The following is an 18,187-nucleotide window of genomic DNA, read 5'->3' as shown; positions in this document are numbered from 1 at the left end:
GTAAAGCTATATTTTTAAATTGTTTTGAAATCAAATATGCTAATGTCAGGAAATCTAAGCCCAGAGGTTTGTACAGATTGTGTGACCAATTACCATAAAAATTAATTATGGCTCAAAAATGAGAAAGGTGTACTCATTCTATCACAATATTGCATTTATAAAACAAGGCCTTAGAAAATAACCAAAGATCAGTGCAGTAGTTTTTTGAAACCATGGTCAATTTCCAACTCTTTCTTTAGTGGTCTGGAAACTCAAAGTGCTAAGTTCAACCAGTCTGTGATGGATTGCATGTTAAGAACTTCTCGCTGAATGAGCATGTATAAGATCTTTCTTACATTGTCGTTGGGTAGAGAATATCTAGTTTTGGGATTGCATTTTCCACTGGGAGGCTGGACACTGATTAGTTCATTTCCTATGAATTGCTGCCTTTAGTTTGTCTCCTGACTCCAAGCTTAAGTTTTGTAGTACAGTCTAATTTAATAATTTAAAAATCTGCTTCAGGCCATGAACTCTAATTTCTTTTGTATTCCGAAATGTTTACCTGATGGGTGAGTACAGAGTAAGTGTTTATAAATGTGTATTGAAATAAAAAACAAAACAAAACTGAATGTGTAGCATAACCCTAATTATGTAAATAAGTCTATATATAAGCACATACAAAAAAACACACAAATACAGAAAGAAATATCAATATATTGAAGAATGATTATTTGCAGGTAGTACAATAGTGGGTATTGTTTATTTTGTCCTTATACGGTTGTCTCTTTTCTATTTTTTTACTGTATATATCACTGTTACAAGAAACAGTTTTAATATAAAACTTGAAAATGAAAATGTAATATTAAATAGTTTATCTACTTTATATGTTTGCCTAAAACAAATAGACTGCCAGATATTTCTCTAGCAAAGGTGAGTTTGAGATCAGCAGTGAACTGCAGTTTGGAGTCTGTAACCATTGCAAGGACACATGCAAGTCCCCAGAAGGAGAACGCCTTTATAGAGACAGAAAGGAAGTTGAGAGGGCTGTGGTAAACAGAGTCTGTGACTTTTCATTGACGGAGTTCTTGCCAGTAAAGAGGAGGAGTCTTTCTTCTTCCTGTTGGGCTCTGCTGTCTTTGCAGGGTGTGAGACCCCCCCCCCCCACTTGTTGTCTCCCAGCTCTATTCAATTGAGGTTTCTGTTCACTAACTTTTTATGTATGTTAGGTACAGAAGCAGCAGGATCCTTAGAACTGATCCCTCAAAACTTTTGTTCGAACTGAATCTTGGTGTTATATAACTGATAGAGAAATCAGGATTCTTCTCATTGTTCCAGTATGTAAATCAGTTTAATAGTCATGAACAGAACAGTTTTGTGGTCTTTCTATTGTAGTGTAGGAATCCAAAACTAATGAGCTTACCTACTCTTTGAATTTATAGGTGCACATTAACTTGAATTTTTTCACATTCTTTATAATTGGTATAACATTTTATTTTTGTAGTAGATTTGAAATATATTTTCACGTTGTTTTAGTTATCCCTTTTCCTCTTAATAGTTGAAATATTTGACCATTAATGTAATGATTCTTGAAGCTTACTTTCCTTTTGTATTTCTGATCATGGTTAAAAAGGATTATCATTCTTATTTCTCTAGCCAGAAATCTGAGTCATTCCAGACTTTCCTTCTTTTTCATGTCCACATTAAATTGCCACTGAGGTAACACTGAATCAATGATATGTATGACTTCTATTTCTTCTTCTTCCCTCCCACTATCATTGGTGCTTCATTATTTTTAGCCTTGTTTATTTTAACTGCCACATTGCTGATCTCTCTGGAGAGTGCTGCATGGCTAGCTTAGTTCATCTTAGAGATTTTGTAGAACCTAATGGCAATTACTTAAAATGGTCCCTGGTCATATACTCAATAAGCAGTCTGAAGCTGTGGTATAATTGCAATGTATAGCCTTTATTAGGCAAGGGAGATAGTGAATCTCACTATTGATTGGTCTTCAAGCAGCTAAAAAAAAAAAAAAACCAAAAACACCTGACATTGATGGTTGCCATTTGAGTGGTGTAGTAAATGGGCAAGGAAGCTGCAATTAATGTATCCCCTAAGAATGGGAGTGGAGGCAGGATTATAGTGAAAGTAACAAAATTTAAATTTAGGCACTTTCTTTTCTGTGAATCCCTTCCAAGGCTCTGGGAAGTGAACTGAATCATGTTTGCAGAGTTAAAAATTGAGGGGGGATGTTTGCAGAGGTAGGATATTTAAACCATGATTGGTTAAGACAACTGTCTCCTTCAACTTCAGCTTTCCCTCTGACACATGTGTCTTTATGTCCAGTGACATTGGATAGTTTTTGGATGCATAGCTGTAGCAGTACTTCAAACACAAAGTACGTCATGTATGAAGTCAAAAGTTTTAAAGCATCCCAGATAATAAAAAAATTTTTTTTGATGAATGGTATTAGAGAAAAGACTTTCTATTTTCTCTATATAAAGTATTACTTTTTTTTTTTTGGTCATGAGAACAGACTTTCAAAGAGTATGCAGCCAAATATGCAAAGGGGGAAGTATCGTAGCCTCTAGTCAGTTAACCATAGCAAATTTTTTTAAATTAATTTCTTGATTTTGTGGGATTTACAGTATTTGTCAGCTTTTAATAATTTGAAATGTACGTGAACTATTTTCTTATTACAGGTGACTATTTTTGTACCTACTTTAGTAGCTGTGAATTTGTATTTCTCTTAAAGAGGGCCCCCAAATTGTATAAGCTTTAAGCCCACAGAACCTGTGTTTGTCCCTGAATAGATGGTATTTGGGAAAACATTTATGACCTGTTATCTTTTGCTGAGGCATCTCTCACTGCTCTTTAGTGAGAGATCCAGAACTGTCTCCCTGCTCAAAAAACATGAATTTACTAGGAATGAAACAGAAAGGATATGTTATCCTAGTTTATGATAGCAAATGCCAAATGCTGTATTTTAGTTATTCAAATCTTGCTTTGTAAACTGTTATAGGCAGGGAACATACCTTTTCACTCTTACGGATTTAGTACAGAAACTAGTATATGATAGAATGACTGTACATAGATGTTTACCAACTTTATATAAAATCTCTTTCAGGCCATGAATCATTTTCATTTTTTCTTCAATTGTTAATAAATTGTGATAATTAGATTTAAAATAAATATTACATAGATAGTATTTATTCTAAAGCCCTTAATAGATTATTCATTGGATGCTTTTTCTTTTTTTCCTCCTCCTTCACTACTCCCACCTTGTTGAAAATGTCCTCCAGCCTCTGTATCACCTTTACTTTCCAATCTCTTCTTTTTTGGACATCTAGATTATCTTTTGATATGCTGATGGGTCAGACTTTGTTTTAATCAATTCATTTACTTCCCAGATTTAGATTCTTGCTTTACTTTTCTCTTTCTCCCTTGGGAGCTGCCAAGATTTGTGCATTTGTTTCCAACTGCCATCTCTGGAGTGATGATTTAGTTGTAGGGGCTAATAAAGTTTTACTGTAACTTAAAAGGGAGACTGAAGATGCTTGGCAAGTACTGAATATTCACGTATATTGTTTCAGACGTTACCAGTAAAACCCAAACTGTTATATGAATTTAAGGGTCCTTGCTAAAAATTACAGGGAATCTGGAAAGAGTTAGTGTTACTGAGGTTTTTGTGCATGGTGCCAGATTTTAAAAGCTGTATATTGAAGTTTTACCACTCCTATAAGTCATTAAGGAAATTGTTTGCAGTGCCCATTCACGTTCTGTCTAAAAGTGAGAGAGCCTCCACCAGCTGAGTTAGGACCTTCTTGGTGCTATATGGTTCTAATTAGTGATGAAAGAGTTGTAGTCTATAGACTGTGAGATTTTCCCATCTCATTGATAAAAGCAGATCTATTTTGAGGTTAACTTAATCAACCAAATGCTATTACTGTTTAATGTGTTTAAATCATTTCCTCTGTCTTGTTCCCAAACTCAACAAACACATGACAGTACGGTGGCTTTACAATTAAGTGTGTAGGGGGTGCATCTTAGACCAGGACACAATCTGAAATTTTCACATAATCAAAATTATGCTTGAAATCTTTTGAGTCACTTTTAAATTCCTAGGCTTAGGCTTAGAAGCTTAAAATCTAATTTATTTCTTTTCCTTCCTCCTGTCCCTCCCTCCCTTCCTTCTTTTTTTTTTTCTTCTCTCTCTCTCCCCTTGCCCCCTGCCCCCTCCCCTTTTCCCTTTTCTCTCTGCCTTCCCTCTCCCCCCGCCCCCACACACCCCAATCTATTTCTCTCTCTCTCTCCTTTTTTTTTTCCTGGGCAAGTTAGAATCTGCGATTTCTTTCAAAGGTAGGAATCAGGGGCAATGGGGCACCCAAAGAACTTTATCCTATATTACATTACAGTGGCTGAGAGCATGTGATTTGGCATCCTATGCTTTTTTTGGAATCTTATATCTTATACTCACTAGCAATGTGTTACTATAAAATTTTAGTACTTACAGGATATAGAAACAATTAATCGAGGTAAAATTTGTAAAGTTCTTAGTGTGGGGCTTAGCATGTAAGTGCTGTTTAAAATGACAGCCATCAAAATAACCATTCAGTTATGATTTGGATTCTAGAATAAGTAAGTTGGCCTCTTGAAGCCAATGGAGCAGTCTTGTGGACGTAGTTGTTTTGATTCCTCCTCCTTGTAAATGTAGGACTTGACATTATCATTTGTGGCGATTCTGTGTATATGTGTCTGTCCCAAAGAAATAAATTCTCCATCCCAAATTATCCTAAATTTAAGAGCCAGATCTTACACCTTAGTAAATTCTTGGGAATGAAGTCTGTTTTGAGGTTTTGGGGAAAGATGTTGCTAATTTTCATTACCTGTATGTTGTAAGGGACTGATAGGATTTTTACATGTTTAGTATAAACCAGACAATCTTGTATTTTAGCTTCCTTCTGGTAGAAAGTGGGTGGAGGGAAGATCAGGACACATAAATACCTATTTTTCTTAGTCACTGTAAATTGAAATTTGTTTTCATACTCTGGAATACTTTAGCTCAAAGACACTTCTTTTAATTATTTAAGGACTATAAACAAACACTTGAAAAGAGCCTGTAGTCCAGTTATGAAATGAGGAATTCCTTTGCAGTATGAAGTATTTCATGTTCTAATATATCTATTTTAAGTAAGATATTCAGATACTTTTAAAGAAATATTTTGTTTAGTAATACAAAAGATTGTTCTAAAGAAGAGACTGTATCTCTGCAAAGTTGTTTTTCAAAACTCCTCTTCTATCTACTTTTGAGAATCTGGCCAAACTATGAATCCACTGCCCATGTATTATGCCCACATAATTATATAATTTTGCAAATAAATTTTGCTAAAAAAGCTAATTTTAAGAGTACTCAAGTATCTCCTTAACTATGGGTTATTTTGTTATTCAGAGAGAGCCTGAGTAAAGTTTGGACTTTTTTCCTGCTTTCAGTGTAGCCAGGAGGAAGACCTGAATGAGTCTATTATGTTTGCATATATGTGTGTATGTATGTATGTATATGAATGTACGTATTTATATACTTAGGTGTTTTTATAATTTCTTTTCCTCACATAACTAGGAAGAATTTTAATGGGACAGTTGAATTCACTGAGTTTTTTCTATTCTAAAATAGGAAGGTCATTAGTAAAGGAGAAAAAAAAACAGACGACAAAACCCATGCAAACAAAAAAAGATTCAATGGGAGATATGAATGAAAAAGTCAATAGTTTATAATTTCAGCTTTATCAGTTATAATTGATAATATAAATATAAATTGATAATTGGTAAATCTTAAGATATTTAAAGTGTACATTGTGATGGGTACACCTATAGATACGCCTGTACATTGTGAAAGGGTTCTCCCCATCCAGTTAATTATCACATCCATCACTTCCCATGTTTATCTTTTCTTTTTTTGTAAGAACATTTAAGTTCTATTCTCTTAGCAGATTTCAGTTATGCAATACAGTGTTATCAGCATGATATTTATATGTAGAATCTACAAAAAAAAAGTCAAGCTTATAGAAACACAGAGTAGAAAAGTAGTTGCCAGGTGCCGGGTGGTTAGGAAAATAGGGAGAGACTGGGAAAAGGATACCAGCTTTTAGCTATAAGATAAATAAGGATCTAAAGTATAAAAGTCAATCCTTCATATTTTTATTATTTTAAATAATGCATATTTTCTGGCAAGATAAATTTCCTCAGTCATTTGCAGCACATTGAGCTTGTGACACATAAGAATTTTATGAAGATAAATTAATGAAATATACTTTGATACTGTAAAATAGCAGGAATGATTTCACCCTTCAAAAATGTCTGAAGTGTGCTTTTATTTTTTCAGCTGCTTTGCATTAGAGAACTTTCATCATGTTGGTAGTTTTACACAAGTTTTAGGCATTCATAGAGTTGAAGTTGAGGGTCACTTTTATTATCAATCCTCTGTAGTGTCTCTGTTGAACCCAAATTTTCTAATTCTCCTCCAATTTCTAAGCCCTCCCCCAACCCATATCCTCTATATTGAACTCAGTAAAAGTAGTTCCACCAGAAAGCCTTTTCTTGACAAAAACCTTATAACACATGAATTACTTCTTGTTTTGCCTACCTTCAAGCATGAGCATTTATGGTCTGGTCCATGAATGACCAACCACACTTGTTTTGGGGCACTTACTGTTGGAAAAGCTCACTGTGGAATTTTCCAAATTAAGTAGGTATAAGGTACACAGAGGGTAATAAAGATGGGTATTATCAGCAGAAGACCTTCTCAAGAGACCTCAAAGTGTGAAATTTCTGTGGTGGATTTGCTAAGATTTGTACACAATGGAACTGGGTCTGTCAGGACCCCAAAAGTAGACCCATCTGCCTCAGGAATAGACACTCATTACATTAGCCAAACTCACAGCAATGTTGTGTAAGTTTAGAACGCTACTCATTCATCTGTGATGAGAAATCTCATTGTCATAAGTCTAGAACACTTGTGTTGGTGTGACTAGTGCATTCGCTTCCTACAGACTCACATAAAGGTGGGGACATTGTCATCTGGAGTTTGCCTGGAATCAGAACAAGGGGAGATTTGTTCCAAGGCTTTCTTCTGGACCACTGTGTATTAACACCTAAGTTTACTTTCACAGGATCATGTGTGCCCCACTTTGTGTAAGTCCTTGGTGGGGAAGGGCTATGAGGGGAGCTTCAGGACTTTATATGCTATTGTATCTCCAATCTGGACCTCTCTCTCAGCCGAACTTCCGATCCATGTATCTGACTGCCTACTTCATTCTTCCACCTAGGGGTCTCAAATTAGGCCTGCCCAAGCTGAGAGCCTACATCCTCTTCCTTGGCCCACCACCCCTTTAAATCAACTTCTTGCAGTCTTCACAGTCTCAGTTAATGGCAACTGAGGTATTATCCTCAGACCCCACTTCTGGTCTTCAGTAAACCCTGCACCAAGTCTGGCTTCAATAAACATCCCAAACTGGCCACTTCTTTCTGGCCCACTATTGCAGTCTTGGTCTGGGCCTCTATGATCTTCACCTGGATTATTGCAGTGGCTTTATATCTAATCTCCTTCCTTCTGACCTTGCATCCTCTACAGTCTAATTTCAACACAGAGGCTAGAGTGATCCTTTTAACACATGTCGTATCATCTAAATCCTGAGCTGTGAAGGTATAGCTTGAATCCGCTGTCCAAACAAAGGAAAATGTAGGATCACAGTACTGTATATATACTCTTCAGATGAAAGTGAGTAGCAGCATTAGCATGACCATGTACTTGATGTATAACTTGGAGTTATCTGAATTAATGTTTATGTAGAATATGATGTTTCTTAAAGGGAAAGTAATAAAAATGTGCTAATTTGAAGCTTACCTGTATTATTAAAACTCAACAGTATTAAGAATAAGAGTAGTTGTTTAGACTTTAGTCCAACAGAATTTTTTTTTCTTTTTTTTTTTAAGGATTACTAGGTTAGGATTACTAAGACATGGTGATATTAGAAAACAGAGCAACTTTTAGTCCGTTTTATTATTGTTTTTAAATTTTTGACCGACAACGCACCCCTTTATTATCTGCATCCAGGGTAGACTACTCCCATTGCCAGCCCTTAGTATACTGCTGGCGTGGGCTGTATTCTGAATGTAACAGGGAATCATTAAAACTTTTTGAGTAGAAAAGTGCATAACAGTTTAGGACTATAAGTTGATCATTCATAATATAAAGTTGAGACTGTAAATCTGATCTTTTTAATACTTAAAGGTAGGAGCTAGTTAACTTATTTTTATTGTCTTTGTCCCATTTCTCCAACTAGATTGTCATGTCTTATAAGGCAGGGGGTGTGTTTCTGTTTCTTTGGTGTTCTCTATAATATCATATACTATCCTTTATATTCAGTAGATGCTCAGTGATTTCTATGCACATTCTGAATTATGGATTCTGTGCTATACTGCAGGGTAAAAAGAACTTGAATCTGGGGGGAAAGGCTCTTCTGGTTACCCAGAGGAGTATCTCTCTCTCTCTTAGCCAGATCAGAGTGGAGTGAAGCCTGCCTCTGCTATTATGTAGGGTTTACCACAAAATGGTTGTCTTGGAAATGTAGTAAGTTTTTTTTCCCCATCAAATTCAGTGTAGATTTAAAGGTTTTAATATTTTTATGAGTTAATTCTTGATAATTTGCTGTCCAAGTAGTGATAAAAATATACATAGCCAAATCACTGTTTTGCTTGCCATTTCCCATTCAAAACACCAGCATTGATCTTTTTCACTAGATATTATTTCTGATTCACTCTTTAAAACTGCAAATTTTCCTTATGATAAATTTAGAAAATAGACAAGATTATTGAAATCAACAGGCCAGCCCTGCCTCCTTACTAGTTGTGTGACTTATGAACTTCGAGACTGTGCCTTAGCTTTTTCATGTGTAAGATGGAGATAATCATTCCAATGTCAAAGAGCTATTGTGAAGATCATTGTAAAGCTCTTAAAAGTATCTGGCGTGCAATAAACACTATAAAAGTGCTTTCTGTTATTAATAGTAATATTACATGGCTGGTTTTCTGGATGGGCTCTGATTATTTGGTGTTTGCATTTATGCCTAATCCAGCCTTTTAAACTACTCTTGCTTTCTTGCATGGATTTACTGAGCAACATTCTACCATTACTGAGCTTAAAAAATCTGCATCCAGTGCTACGGAAAAGCATACACTTTGGCATCTTTTTAAAAAATGGAGTTAATCCTAGAGAACTCTCTATTGCATTTTTAAATCCCAAGCTAACTAACCAAATAAATAAAAATTAATTTAAACCTGATGCTCACATTTAAGACCGCACCTGCAAGTTTGTACCCCATTCAGCTGCAGTGTTGAAAATTTAGTGCTGAGAGAGGGCTTGTCACTAATGAACACAAGGCTCAAATGTTACCTTTTCACATACTCTTAACTCTGAGGGTAAAGATCTGATATACAATTTCTTCCACTTTCCTCCCTCTTTCCCCTATTCCCTCCTTCTCATACATATTTATTAGGAATTTATCTCATGCACTGTGTTAAGTTGAGGGGATGTAGTAGTGAACATGTCATCCATAGTTTCTGTTCTGTCCCATGGGACAGTTTAATAGAGATGGCAGATGATAAACAGCAAGAACAACAAAGATACAGATATATGCATAATTACAAGTTGTATCTAATATTTTACCATATTTCCATTTTCCCACCAAAAGGACAAAAGATGTTCTGGGTAAATTCATTTGAATATAATTTGTTACATTAAAAACATCCTCCATGGGCAGAAGACCTAAATAGACATTTCTCCGAAGAAGACATACAGATGGCCAACAAACACATGAAAAGATGCTCAACATCACTCATCATCAGAGAAATGCAAGTCAAAGCCACAATGAGGTATCACCTCACATCAATCAGAATGGCCATCATCACAAAATCTGGAAACAACAAATGTTGGAGAGGGTGTGGAGAAAAGGGAGCTCTCTTGCACTGTTGGTGGGACTGTAAGTTGGTACAGCCACTATGGAAAACAATTTGGAGGTTCCTTAAAAAACTACAAATAGAACTACCACATGATCCAGTCATCCCACTCCTGGGCATATACCCAAAGAAAACCATAATCCCAAAAGAAACTTGTACCATGATGTTTATTGCAGCACTCTTTACAATAGCCAGGACATGGAAGCAACCTAAATGCCCATCAACAAATGAATGGATACAGAAGATGTGGCATATATATACAATGGAATATTACTCAGCTATAAAAAGGGATGAGATGGAGCTATATGTAATGAGGTGGATAGACCTACAGTCTGTCATACAGAGTGAAGTAAGTCAGAAAGAGAAAGACAAATATTGTATGCTAACTCACATATACGGAATCTAAAAATGGTACTGATGAACTCAGTGACAAGAACAAGGAAGCTGATACAGAGAATGGACTGGAGAACTCGAGGTTTGGGAGGGGGCAGGGGGTGAAGGGGAAGCTGAGACGCAGCAAGAGAGTAGCACAGACATATATATACTACCAAGTGTAAAATAGATAGTCAGTGGGAAGTTGTTGTATAAGAAAGGGAGTCCAACTCGAGGATGGAAGATGCCTTAGAGGACTGGGGCGGGGAGGGTGGGGGGGACTCGAGTGGGGGGGAGTCAAGGGAGGGAGGGAATACGGGGATATGTGTATAAAAACAGTTGATTGAACTTGGTGTACCCCCAAAAAAATAATAAATAAATAAATAAAAATTAAAAAAAAAATCCACATGGTGTCAAAACAAATAAAATACTTAATACTTAAAATACCTTGGAAAAATATTTAAGCAAAGACATGAAAGACCTGTATACCAAAAGCTATAAGACATTGATGAAATAAATTACAAATAAATGGAAAGATCGTCGCTACTCATGGATTGGAAGAATTAATATTGTTAAAATGTCCATACTACCCAAAGCAATCTATAGATTCAGTGCAATTCCTGTCAAAATTCCAATGGCATTTTTCACAGAACTAGAACAAACAGAAAATCTGTATGGAACCACAAAAAACCCCAAATAGTGAAAGCAGTCTTGAGAAAGAGCAAAGCTGGAGGCATCACACTCCCTGATTTCAAACTATATTACAAAGCTATAGCAATCAAAACAGTTATGGTATGGATGTAAATATAGACACATAGATCAATGGAACAGAATAGAGCCAAAAAATAAACCCACACATATATGGTCAATTAATTTATGACAAAGGAGCCAAGAATATACAAAGGAAAGTCTATTCAATAAATAATGTTGAGAAAACTGGACAGCTACATGCAGAACAGTGAAACTGGACCACTATATTACACCATTCACAAAAACTAACTGAAATGGATTAAAAACTAGAATGTGAGACCAGAAACTGTAAAACTCCTAGAAGAAAATGTAGGTGATAAGCTTCTTGACATAGGTCTTGATGATTTTTTTGATTTGGCACTAAAAGCAAAGGCAACAAAAGTGAAAATAAGTGGGGCTACATCAAACTAAAAAACTTCTGCACAGTAAAGGAAATCATCAACAAAATGAAAAGGCAACCTAGTGAATGGGAGAAAATAGTTGAAATCATATATTTCATAAGAGGTTAACATTCAAAACATAAAAACTCATACACCTCATAGCAAAAAAAAAAAAAAAAAAAAAAAACAATCAAAAAGTGAACAAAAGATCTGAATAGCCATTTTTCCAAAGAAGACATACAAATAGCCAACAAGTATATGAAAATGTGTTCAAAATTACTACTCATCAGGGAATTGCAAATCAAAACCACAATGAAATATCACCTCACACTGGTTAGAATAGCTGTTATCAAAAAGACCAGATGTTGGCAAGGATGTGGGGCAAAGGAAACCCTTGTGTATTGTTACTGGGAATGTAAATTGGTTACAGCCACTGGGGAAAACAGTATGAAGGTTCCCCCGAAAATTAAAAATGACCTTATGATCAAGCATTTCCACTTCTGGGTATTTATCTGAATAAAATGAAAACATTAGCTCGAAAAATATATTTTCTGTGTGTTCATTGTGGCACTGTTTACAATAGCCAAGATGTGGATGCAACCTAAGTGCCCATCTGCAGATGAATGGATGAAGAAAATGTGGTATATATACGTACACATACTGCGATATTATTCAGCCATAAAAAGAAGGAAATCTTGTCATTTTTGACAACAGGGATAGACCTTGAGGGCATTATGCTAAGTGAAATAAGTCAGACCAGAAAAGAAACACGGTATGATTTCACTTGTATGTGGAATCTAAAACAAAAACAAAAAACTGAACTCATAAGATGTAGAGAAGAGATTGGTGGTTGCCAGAAACAGGAGTTTGGTGGGGTAGGCAAAATGGGTAAAGGGGTTCAAAAGATACAGAATTTTAGTTATAAAATAATTAAGTCCTGGGGATATAACGTACAGCCTGGTAGCTATAGTTAATAATACCGTATTAGATATTTGGAAGTTGTTTAGAGAGTAGATCTTAAAAGTTCTCATCACAAGAGAAAAAAAAAATTGTAACTATGTGTGGTGATGGATATTAATTAGACTTATTGTGGTGATCATTTTGCAATATATACAAATACTGAATCATTATATTGTACACCTGAAATTAATATAATGTTATATATCAATCATGTATCAATTAAAAAAATCCTTCCAAACGAAGTTTTCTTCAAATTCTATTCTTGAAGATGTATGCAAAATTGATTTCACTTCCACTTCTACTTAATACTATGTATTGTTTTTTTAATGTAAATTATTTATTTATTGGATGTGTTGGGTCTTCATTGCTGCATGTGGGCTTTCTCTAGTTGTGGTGAGTGGGGTCTACTCTTCATTGCGGTGCGTGGGCTTCTCAGTGCTGTGGCTTCTCTTGTTGCAGAGCATGGGCTCTAGGCACATGGACTTCAGTAGTTGTGGCACACGGGCTCAATAGTTGTGGCTCTCGGGTTCTAGAGTGCAGGCTCTGTAGTTGTGGCGCATGGTCTTAGTTGCTCCGCGGCATGTGGGATCTTCCCAGACCAGGGCTTGAACCTGTATCCCGTGCATTGGCAGGTGGATTCTTAACCTTTACAGCACCAGGGAAGCCCTATGTATTGTTATTTCCTAACACATAATAATGTAGGCTGGTTTTGTTTTTTGCAATAATATTTGTATTTCCTTTCTGAGTGGAATAGAAATATGAACTTATTTTTGAGTATTGATTACTACATAGGATGTACAATATTTAAGCTAAGAGAGTGTCTTCAGGAACAAAGGGGCTTATATAAAAAATAACTACTGAGCCCGAATCAGTCTGGTTAGGTGTTTGAAAAGTACAAGAACTCCTTCAAATATCAGTTTCCCTCATTTATAAAATAAAGGATCTGGGTTAGATTTTCTCAAAGGCCCTTTGAGTTTTAAACTGCTACAAATCATTAGAGACTTTTTTTACATTAAAACTTAACATACAATTAATGGTTCCCTAGTGGTTTGAAACAGTTTTTATGTTAGTAAAAATGTACCGATTCAGAACATTATTCTGGTTCATTTCTTTTTGTCATTATAATATCAATATAAGATCATTTCCAATCTCATGAGAACATTGCTCATGGTTAGACAAATTTTTTTTTCTTATATGTGGCAACGTGAGCAGCCAGAAACCTCACTTATGATGATTCTGTGGCTTGCAGTGATCTACTTTTATTCACAGTTGGTAATATCTGTATTTTCTAACAAAGTGGTTTGCATCTGTTTTCAATTTGATTTTTTCCTATAAGTGGATAAAAAAGTGATTTGAGACTCATGACAGGAGTCTGCAGTCTCTTTCCCAATAAGTAATATCATCATACGTGGTAATCCCTTTGTGGAAGCCTCATAAATGTTGATGAATTGGAAACAGTATTAAGCATAAACCAAAAGCCTGCTTATATTTCATACCGTTTAAACACAATGCAACTAAGTTAGAAAGTTATGAAAATGCAACTAACTTGGAAAGTTTTCCATTTGCGCAAGAATGCTTAGAACTTAGTGCTTTCCATCCATAACTAACAGACAACAGGATAGATTTCTAGTGATATATGATAACCTTTCTACATTGGTTATGAAGGAGATATAAATTTGAGTTACTCAGAATACACTATACATTTAAATAAAGGTGTATAAAAATTGATTTCACTTTTATTTCTACTTAACACTGTTGTATTTCATTGTTGAACTTGAGATACTATACTATCCTTGTTTTCTAATTCTTTTCTTCCTTTACATTGAGAATTATTTATGGCCACATTTTGCGTCTTATCCTTAAAACAAATGTTCTGTCTACTTATCTGATTTCTCTTGTTCTTTGCCTTCTTTAGTCTCTAAATCAGACATTATCCTCAAAGTTATTTATCATCAGTCAAATTTATCAAGTGCTTTCTCAGACAATAAGTCACTTGTTTGCATTTCCTTGAGTTAGGCGGCCATTTTCTATGTTTAAGACATAAAAGTGTCAACACTTTGATTATTAAAATGTGTTCTATTTATGGTTGAATATTAGCAATAATCAGTCTGGTTTCTATAGCCCTATGGGTATATTTGATGAGCATGCTTCATACCTTTCTGTTCAAGCATGATAGATCACTCTGAACCCATTTTTTGCAATATGGCATCTGCTTTTTCAGACAGTTATCTTGATATATGCTTTATTTTGTACATAAAATTCCAGATGCTTTATAAGGTTAAAATTTGAGGAAATATATCTTTTGATTAATGGGGTAATTAACTGTAATAGATTTGCTTTCTGTGCTCAGTTAGTTGATACCACTACAAGTTTTTTTTTGTAAAATACCACTTTCAGTGTATTACTCCTCTGCATAATAGCCCTTTAGGAATTTTTCATTTGGGTCTTTAGGACAAAATCCAATTATCATAGCTTGACTTTGTGACCATACATAGTCTGCCCCTGACACAAGCTTTGAACCTCATCTTCCGCTTCTCCCTTTTCTGAACACTTAACTGTAGCCAGTTGGATGTACTTGTGTTCCCAACATATATGGATACTTCTGCCTTTGTGCATTTTTTCAGATCTCCTCTTCTACCTGGAATGACTTTGTGTCTCTTTTTCATTTACAGAAATCTTATCTGACTTTCATGGGTAAGTTTTTTCACTTTGCCCATGAAGTCATTATTGAAATATTCATTTAGGGGAAGAGAAGGGAATTTAGTTGGAGATGGAGGAAAACATTTGTGGCAAGCACTGTGATGGGCACTTCACATACATTATTTCAACAAGGGCTCCCTGTTTCATGAATTCTCATAACAGTCTTTTATTTAAGAAGACATCATTATTATCCTCATTATGACTAACTTTATAGACAGTAGCACATAGCCCACCTTTATTCTGTGTAGAGCAGGTCACTTGCTTGAGGGTATGTAATGATAAAGGAGCTGTGGTTCTTGACCTTAGAGGAAAGGTAAGAAGATTTATTAAAAACAAATCATGCAGAATACAAAATAATGCAAAAAATTAAGTAGATAGTAATTCAGAGAACAAGTGTGATTACCAACTACTGACTAAAAATATGTTCATCAACACTCAGTACCTGGGAGAGTGCTTTGAACAATAAGCATTTATTTATTGAATGAACATAGTTGCCTCACACTGTTGGTTTTATGATAATATGTCTTAGCCTCTTTCCTGATCCTTGAGGACAAAAAAAAATGGGGAGGGAGGATCCTTTTTACACAGAATGAAGTTATTGCACAATACTTGTTTGATTCATTGATTTGTGACTACCACTCTTGAAATTTTAAAAATGTTTCTGTTTATTTTGAATAGCTTGGCTGTAGCTTAATATCCAGCTCTGTTTATGTATAATTACAAGGGAAATTGTTCATGATGGGATATTGTCTTGAAGGATATATGAACCAGAGAAAGATCTGAGATGGATTAAAGCTTAGTATGGTTTAGAAGTAATTATAGTAAGTTCAACTAAGCAGTACCTGTCCAGATATGCCCTGTTTATTTAATGAGGAATTGTGTTTGCTGTCATAGAGCATTTCTGTGGACTGGAAGGTTTCCTTGTTCACAGTGAGGCGTCAATATCCAATTATAACCCAGTTTTGTAATATTTTCCCAAAGCCTAGTTTTCATGAACAAACCATTTAAATTGGTTCTAACCTGAAATATTTTTCCATTTTTCTGTTTTTAAAAAATACAGTGTTTACTTTTCCCATTATTTATTGCTTATTTATTTTATCATAAAAATGAATATTTTGCTGGCATTGCAATTATTTTTCATTAATTAATATACTACAATTTATGTTATACAATATATAATTGCAGTATACTCTTACAATAATTCAGTACCCAATATTATTGAAATTGGATTTGATAATTTGCTAATTATCTTTTATAAATTGGACCTTGAAAGAAATTCAGAAAGAAAGAATGGAGGGAAAAAGAATCTCAATATTGCTATTACCATGTTTTTTATAGGTTCTTTTAATTACTCTTGAGAAGTAGAACTGTCTGCAATACCTCTGCATGTAATACCCCTGTACAACTGGTTTTGGACACTGTAACCTCATTTTGAATATATTATTCCAAGATATAAAAATTGACCTATCAACAGATGAATGGATAAAGAAGATATGGCACATATATACAATGGAATATTACTCAGCCATAAAAGGGAATGAAATTGAGCTATATGTAATGAGGTGGATAGACCTAGAGACTGTCATACAGAGCGAAATAAGCCAGAAAGAGAAAAATGAATACCGTATGCTGACTCATATATATGGAATCTAAAAAAATGGTACTGATGAACCCAGTGACAGGGCAAGAATAAGGATGAAGATGTAGAGAATGGACTTGAGGACATGGGGCTGGGGTGGGGGGTGGAGGGCGAAGGGGAAGCTGAGAAGAATTGAGAGAGTAGCATAGACATAGATACACTACCAGCTGTAAAATACATAGCTAGTGGAAAGTTGCTATATAACAAAGGGAGATCAACTCGATGACGGGTGATGCTTTAGAGGGCCAGGACAGGCAGGGTAGGAGGGAGTCACGGGAGGGAGGGGATATGGGGATATATGTATAAATACAGCTGATTGACTTTGGTGTACCTCAAAAACTGGTACAAGAGTGTAAAGCAATTATATTCCAATAAAGAGCTTTAAAAAAATTGAAATTTGAGCATGAGATAAAGTAGCATTATATTCTGAACCTACTATAATAAGTGGATGTAGGGAAAGTTTGTCTTTTTTTTTTTTTTTAATAGCAGTGTGTACATGTCAATCCCAAACTCCCAGTCTATCCCTCCCCCCCACCCTTCCCCTCAGTAACCACAAGTTCATTCTCTAAGTCTGAGAGTCTGTTTCTGGTTTGTAAATACATTCATTTATATAATTTTTTTTAGATTCTGCATATAAGTGATATCACGTGATATTTGTCTTTGTTTGACTTACTTCGCTTAGTATGATGACCTCCATGTCCATCCATATTGCTGCAAATGGCATTATTTCATTCGTTTTTTATGGCTGAGTAGTATTTCATTGTGTGTGTGTGTGTGTGTACATATATGTGTGTGGTATATATATGTATATACCATATCTTCTGTTGATGGACATTTAGGTTGCTCCCATGTATTGGCTATTGTAAATAGTGCTGCAATGAACATTGGGTGCATGTATCCTTTTCAACTATGTTTTTCTCTGGATATATGCTCAGGAGTGGGATTGTTGGATCATGTGGTAGCATTATTTTTAGTTTTTTAAGGAACCTCCGTACTGTTCTCCATAGTGGCTGTACCAATTTACATTTCCACCAACAGTGTTAAGAGGGTTCCCTTTTCTCCACACCCTTTTCAGTGTTAATTATTTGTAGATATTTTGATGATGGCCACTCTGACCAGTGTGAGGTGATATTTCATTGTGGTTTTGATTTGCGTTTATCTAATAATTAGCAATGTTGAGCATTTTTTCATGTGCCTCTTGGCTATCCGTACGTCTTCTTTGGAGGAATCTCTATTTAGGTCTTCTGTCCATTTCTCGATTGGGTTCTTTGTTTTTTTGATATTGAGCTGCATGAGATGTTTGTAAATTTTTGAGACTAATCCCTTATCCATCGCATCATTTGTGAATATTTTCTCCCATTCTGTGGGTTGGGAAAGTTTGTCTTGACTGTGATGTAAA

At 35.3% G+C, this 18,187-nt stretch overlaps 1 protein-coding gene across 1 annotated transcript in view; it reads left to right on the top strand.

Moving 5' to 3' along the window:
- The window catches only part of HMCN1 (hemicentin 1), a 460,484-nt gene that overhangs the window by 144,733 nt on the left and 297,564 nt on the right, over positions 1-18,187 (top strand). The window lies entirely within an intron of this gene.

Source organism: Hippopotamus amphibius, chromosome 3 (assembly GCF_030028045.1).
Source record: "Hippopotamus amphibius kiboko isolate mHipAmp2 chromosome 3, mHipAmp2.hap2, whole genome shotgun sequence".
Classification (NCBI taxonomy): Eukaryota; Metazoa; Chordata; class Mammalia; order Artiodactyla; family Hippopotamidae; genus Hippopotamus; species Hippopotamus amphibius.
This window is presented reverse-complemented; position numbering and strand designations above follow the sequence as displayed.